Here is a 6,929-nt window from a genome sequence, read left to right as displayed (position 1 = left end):
AACAGTGAACAACTGTATTTTCATTAACTAATGTTAACTAACATGAACAAATACTGTAGTAAATGTATTGTTCATTGTTTGTTCGTGTTAGTAAATGCATTAATTAACATTAACTAATGAACCTTATTGTAAAGTGTGACCTAAATCTTTATACAAGACCAAAACTTATGTGCATGAGTGGCTGGGGTGGAATTACAGCGATTAAAAGCAGGATCTATGTGCTGAAAGAGCTTTGAGAGCTTTAGTTTTGTCCAGTGTTCAAAGGGACGGATTTAGGGGTTTGGGGGTCCTAAGTAATTCCAGCCATGGGACCCAACAGTCCTAAAATGCACCCTTTTTACTTTTGTTTAATTTTTATTTACAGTTCAGTCGATATGAAGTAAACTAGAATCCACTAGAGATGCTAAATTAATCAACACGACTCAATGTAATTAATGTGATTAATTATAAATGTTATTTTCCCTACAAAACAAAGCATAATCTCACAGACATGTCTTAATTCTATTTTATTTCTCTGCTGAAACAAAACAAAACAATATAATCAATGCTATTACAGACATCTTAATGTTTACAAAAAAAGAAATAAATTATTTCAAAACATCCACCCATTAAAACCAGCACATTTTAATGGTGTTTTGGGAGATTTTGGGCCCCAACAGTCCTAAAATGCACCCTTTCTACTTTTATTTAATTTTTATTTATTTAAATTTATTTATTTTATTTTTAATAATTTGTTTATACATTTATTTATTTAGATTAAAAAAATATTTTTTTGTATTACATAAAGTGTCTTTTCTATGCTTTACTTTTTAAATCATTTGTTTTCTTAAAATTAATTTACAACTAAAATTTATATATATATATATATATATATATATATAAATTTGTGCAGATGTACTAATAATAATATTATTATTATATTTTACGATATTATTATTATTACATAAAATGCAATTATTATGATAATATTATATTTTCATTTATATTAAATAATATTTAATTACATGAAAATTTTGATTGTTTGAATCTCACCACACAAAACATGATACTATGTTATAAATAGTTTATAGGTATAATTATTACTTCTAGATATTTATTGGGGGCCCCCTGGGGAAATAGTTGATTCCCGGGGGCCCTAAGCGGCCGCTTACCTCGCGTATTGGTTAAATTCGCCCCTGACTGTGCACGATGTACAATTTTGCACTGCAGAAGTCCATGTCTTGCACAGACAGAGGACTTGTGAATTCTGCATAAGACCGATTTCCAAACCTCATCTGAAATTGTAATTCCCAGATTGTCTTCCCGCATAGATTTTATTTGGGAATAGGATGTATCAATTGGTGCCATAATATTAATTTGCCATTTCTGTGTGGAATTCTGTTCTTCCCGTGTTGGCGTGGGTTTCCTCCGGGTGCTCCGGTTTCCCCCATAATCCAAAGACATGCGCTAACTGAATAAACTAAATTGGCTGTAGTTTATGAGTGTGTGTGTGAATGTGAGAGTGTATGGGTGTATTCCAGAACTGGGTTGTGGCTGAAAGGGCATCCGTTGCATAAAACATATGCCAGAATAGTTGGCGGTTCATTCCACTGTGGCGACCTCTAAAATAGAAACTAAGCCGAAGAAAAAAATTAATAAATGAATGAATGCATTTTTTTTAATCTAATTACTATAAACAGCACTTGGGAAATATTTGAAGAATAATTACAATTTCACAGGAGGATGAATCATTTAGCCTTGAACTGTATATAAATGATCATTTTTATTTTTAATGTATTTATTTTTGCTAAATCAGACTAGCTTCTGATGTTGAATTGATTTGTTGTCGTGTGCAGATTAAAGATCAACGTGTTCTTTAGATGAAAATCCGATAATCAGTCTGTCTTCACGCTCAGCATTAAACATAATCAATAGTCGGAATATTATTCATCACACCAGCATCAGGCTGTGACAGAAGTAATAACCAGAGCCTCAAGCTGCTCTCTCAATACTGAATGATGGGCAATATAGCAGATTTATACCCTAGAGGCCTTCCTTAAAGAGTTATGCTTTTGTCAATGGCTTTTAATAAGATGTTTATTTAATTTATAGGATGTCTACAACACTTCCTCATATCCAAATCAAATCCTTATTTCAGACATCTAAGGTGATGTGCAAATAACTTATGCTCTTGGATTATTTGGGCTCAAGGGAAAGCTAATGTAATTTTAATAATTATTTTACAATTACTACTGCATCAGTGGCTGAAGTGCACTTAAGTATATGCAGTATGTAAACATCCCTCATCAAACAGAAGATCCCTGCTGTTTAAGTCACTAAAACGCTCAAGCAGTGTGGTGTGAATTTAATTTCCTCACTTCCCTCATGCATATAAACACACGTCTCAGCCTGTAAACACAACAGAGTCGTGGATGTACTAACTCCATTGATTAGAATATATTCATAACACCCTGAGTGGGTTTTCTTAAGCTGAATGAACAAACACATGCAAATACCTACACATTTCTTACACTAAAAAAAAGATTCCTTGGATTTGCAACATTTTTTAACGTTAATTAGTTGCGAATAATGTATATTGGCTGAATTTAAACAAACAAATGAAATTTTAGTAATGTTCAACTTAATTTGTTTGTTTAAATTCAGCCCATATACACTCACCGGCCACTTTATTAGGTACACCTTACTAGTACCGGGTTGGACCCTCTTTTGCCTGCAGAACTGCATTAATCCATTGTGGCAGAGATTGAACAAGGTACTGGAAATATTCCTCAGAGATTTTGCTCCATATTGACATCATAACATCACACAGTTGCTGCAGATTTGTCGGCTGCACATTCATGATGCGAATCTCCCGTTCCACCACATCCTCTATTGGATTGAGCGCTGGTGACTGTGGAGGCCATTTGAGTACAGTGAACTCATTGTCATGTTCAAGAAACCAATCTGAGATGATTCACACTTCATGACATGGTGTGTTATCCTGCTGGAAGTAGCCATCAGAAGATGGAGACACTGTGGTCATAAAGGGATGGACATGGTCAGCAACAATACTCAGGCAGGCTGTGGCGCTGACACGATACTAATGAGCCCAAAGTGTGCCAAGAAAATATCCCCCACACCATTACACCATTACACCATTACACCACCACCACCAGCAGCCTGAACCGTTGATACAAGACAGGATGGATCCATGCTTTCATGTTGTTGACGCCAAATTCTGACCCTACCATCATTTTGATTCTGTTTTTATTTTGTGAACACATTTCTATTTAGATTTCATTTATTATTTTTAGTTTTTGTTTCTAGTTCAGTTTTTAATTCACAAAATGTCATGTCAACCAGAAAAGTTTAGTGTTTGCGCAGCTTACTTTAACTGATGTGCAAGCAAAAGGAATAAAATAATCAACTGAACAAGCACTGAATCCAAAACCATACAACTGCAATGAATAAAAGTTACATTTACGAAGAATTCGGGAAAAACGTCTAAATATTGTAGATATATATGTAGCAAAACATGCCTAATTTACAATTTTTGGCTACAAAAAGAATGATAAACACATGTTTTATGTGTATGTATAATATGGTTGTGTATAATTTAATATGCATAATATGTTGTAGGGCAGCACGGTGTCGCAGTGGGTAGCACAATCGCCTCACAGAAAGAAGGTTGCTGGTTCGAGCCCCGGCTGGGTCAGTTGGCATTTCTGTGTGGAGTTTGCATGTTCTCCCCACGTTCGCGTGGGTTTCCTCTGGGTGCTCCGGTTTCCCCCACAAGTCCAAAAACATGTGGTACAGGTGAATTGGGTAAGCTAAATTGTTTGTAGTGTATGTGTGTGAATGAGTGTGTATGGATGTTTCCCAGAGATGGGTTGCAGCTGAAAGGGCATCCGCTGCGTAAAACATATGCTGGATAAGTTGGTGGTTCATTCTGCTGTGGCGACCCCAGATTAATAAAGGGACTAAGCCGAAAAGAAAACAAATGAATGAATAATATGTTGTAGATGGGTGGCACGGTGGCTCAGTGGTTAGCACTGTCACCTCCCAACAAGAAGGTCTCTGGTTTAACTCCCGGCTGGATCAATTGGCATTTCTGTGTGAAGTTTGCATGTTCTCCCTGTGTTGGTGTGGGTTTCCTCTGGGTGCTCTGGTTTCCCCCACAGTCCAAACACATGCGCTATAAGTGAATTGAATAAACTGTTTCCCAGTACTGGGTTGCAGCTGGAAGAGCATCCGCTGTGTAAAACATATGCTAGATAAGTTGGCGGTTCATTCCGCTGTGGCGACTTCTGATGAGTAAAGAGACTAGTCGATGGAGAATGAAAGAATATGTTGTATATAATCAAGTGCATATGGCTGTAAAAGCTCACCTACAGGTACTTTATATACAGCTGCAGGTCAGATTTTTCCACCACAGAATGAGTGATCGTTAATTCTTAAAATGATTATATATAATGCTAATTATATTCGTATTTCAGTTAGTTTTTCAGTGGATGTTATTGTTATTTTATTTATTTTGTTAAAGGTTTTCATATATTGTAGATTTTTATTTAATTACAGTTAACGAAAACGTTTTTGACCAATAGATTTAGTTTTAGTTTTCATTTACTAAAATAACCTTGGTGTGAACATGGGATGAACGTTTGGGTTTCTGTATGTGGTTATTATTTTGTTTTTATGTTTATGTAGAGGAAGTTTAATTTATGCACCCCAGGCCGCCAAGAAAGAGCAATAAACTACTGCTGAAAGAAATACGAGGACACAGAGGAAAGGGCTGCAGTGAAGAACAAATTGGCACTTTCTTTTTACAATGTTATCAGCATATTTACAACACAAAGTTTATGTTTGCGCATTAAACAAGTCTCCATTGTCAGTTAGCAATTGCAAAAATTCAGGGTTGTGTTAGGGAAAAATCATTTTTCTTTCAAGACATTTTCTCAATATGCAACATGATTGATTTCACTCTTTCATTCATAAACGACCCTCCGCGTGCTGAGGACAAGCAGTAGAACAAAATCTATTCATACTCAGAAACTAGTTAGCAGAAATATTGATGATTTCTAAATGAATCGTTTATGTTATTTTGTGAGAAATGGATTTATACACACTGATGTAAGCTGATTCAGTGTTATTAAACCTAATAAATGAACTTTTATGCATCGGTTTTAAAAAGAACTGATGCCAGAAGTTTGTCACGCTAAAAAAATCAAATCCAAGATTCCACACAATACATTTACGTTGTCCAAACACAAATTGATTAAGTTAAATTAACAAATATAAATGGATTGAACATAAAACAATTAAGTTGTCCCAAAACAATCGCAAAAATTGTGTTGTTTTAGCTTATTTTAAATAAGTAGTTTAAACAAGCAGTAAAATAATGCTGCTATAATGCTGGATTCCACACTATTCATTCATGTTGTTGCAACACAAATTGACAACTTGATCTTAATCGTGTTTACAAATTTAAGTTCATTCATTCATTCATTCAATTTCTTTTCAGCTTAGTCCCTTTATTAATCTGGGGCCACCACAGTGGAATGAACCGCCAATTTATCCAGCATATGTTTTACGCAACCCAGCACTGGGAAACACCCGTACACTGTTTATTTAGCTTATTCAGTACCGCATGTCTTTGGACTGTGGGGGAAACTGGAGCAGCTGGAGGAAACCCACGCCAACACGGGGAGAACATGCAAACTCCACACAGAAACGTGGTCGGTCTCTTCGGTCATCTAACTAGAGACTGTTAATCATACCTAAGTCGAGGCTGAAATGCAGAGGTGACTGTGCTTTTGCAGTAGCTGGTCCTAGGTTGTGGAATGCTCTGCCCCTCTGTATCAGATCTGTTTCCTCCCTGTCTGTTTTTAAATCTAGGTTAAAAACTTACCTCTTTGATTTGGCATTTTATCAGTGAAAAGTGTCTGTTTTAGCAATAATTTTATAATTTTATATATACATTTGCTTTTATCTGTTTTGATTTGTACTGTGCAGCACATTGGTCAACCTCTGGTTGTGTTTAATAGTGCTATAGAAATAACATTGACATTGACATTGACAGAAATGCCAACTGACCCAGCCGAGGCTCAAACCAGTGACCTTCTTGCTGTGAGGCGATCGTGCTACCCACTGCGCCACCGTGCTGCCTCAAATTTAAGTCGTCCCCCCAAAAAACCTAAAGAAATAGGTTATTTCAATTCATTTTTAATGGGTAGTTTGAGTAATAAGTAGTTTGAACAAGCAGCATAAGCCATTTTTGGAGTGTGTATTAAATAGACAGAAAATGCATCTTTGCTAAGCTTTAAAAATCCACAATACAGTCTTGCATTGTTTCGTCCCTCTCAGGCAGAAAGCCAAGTTGCAGATGGATCTGCTTTTTTTTTCTCTCTTCATTTTTCTCCGTGATGTTTCTCCTTTAGAAGACATGACTCCTGCAGGATCCCAGATGCGGATGAAGGGTGCTGTTTCCCACAGAGTTCCTCAGCTGTTTGAGCAGCACCCACAGCAGAAGTCCCATTAGAAGCAGCAGGAGCGTGAAGATGCCCAAATACACACTGAAGTTCCAGCCCCATCCCGCTGTCAGAGGCAGAGAGGTGGACTCCACCAGGAACTTCCTCGGGGAGGGCATCGGGGGCAATCAAAACTACTGCAGCTCTTCTGGGAATCCAGTGATCAAGTGGTGTGAGATTCATCCATGACAGCTGTCCCTGCTGCCGTGCCGCTGGTTATTGATAATCCACAAGGAAGCGAGCTGTGTGTCTTTGGTGCTCAGCAAAACGAAGTATCTCCGTAATAGTGCCCCCTCCTACTGTTGTTGAGTCACACCCACAACCCTTTATGTGCGTGTGTGTGTGAGAGAGAGATAGAAAGAGAGAGAGAGAGAGAGAGAGAGAGAGAGAGCAAACAAGCGAGTGTATGTGTGTGTGTGTGTG

Source organism: Danio aesculapii, chromosome 14 (genome assembly GCF_903798145.1).
Source record: "Danio aesculapii chromosome 14, fDanAes4.1, whole genome shotgun sequence".
Taxonomy (NCBI): Eukaryota; Metazoa; Chordata; class Actinopteri; order Cypriniformes; family Danionidae; genus Danio; species Danio aesculapii.
This window is presented reverse-complemented; position numbering follows the sequence as displayed.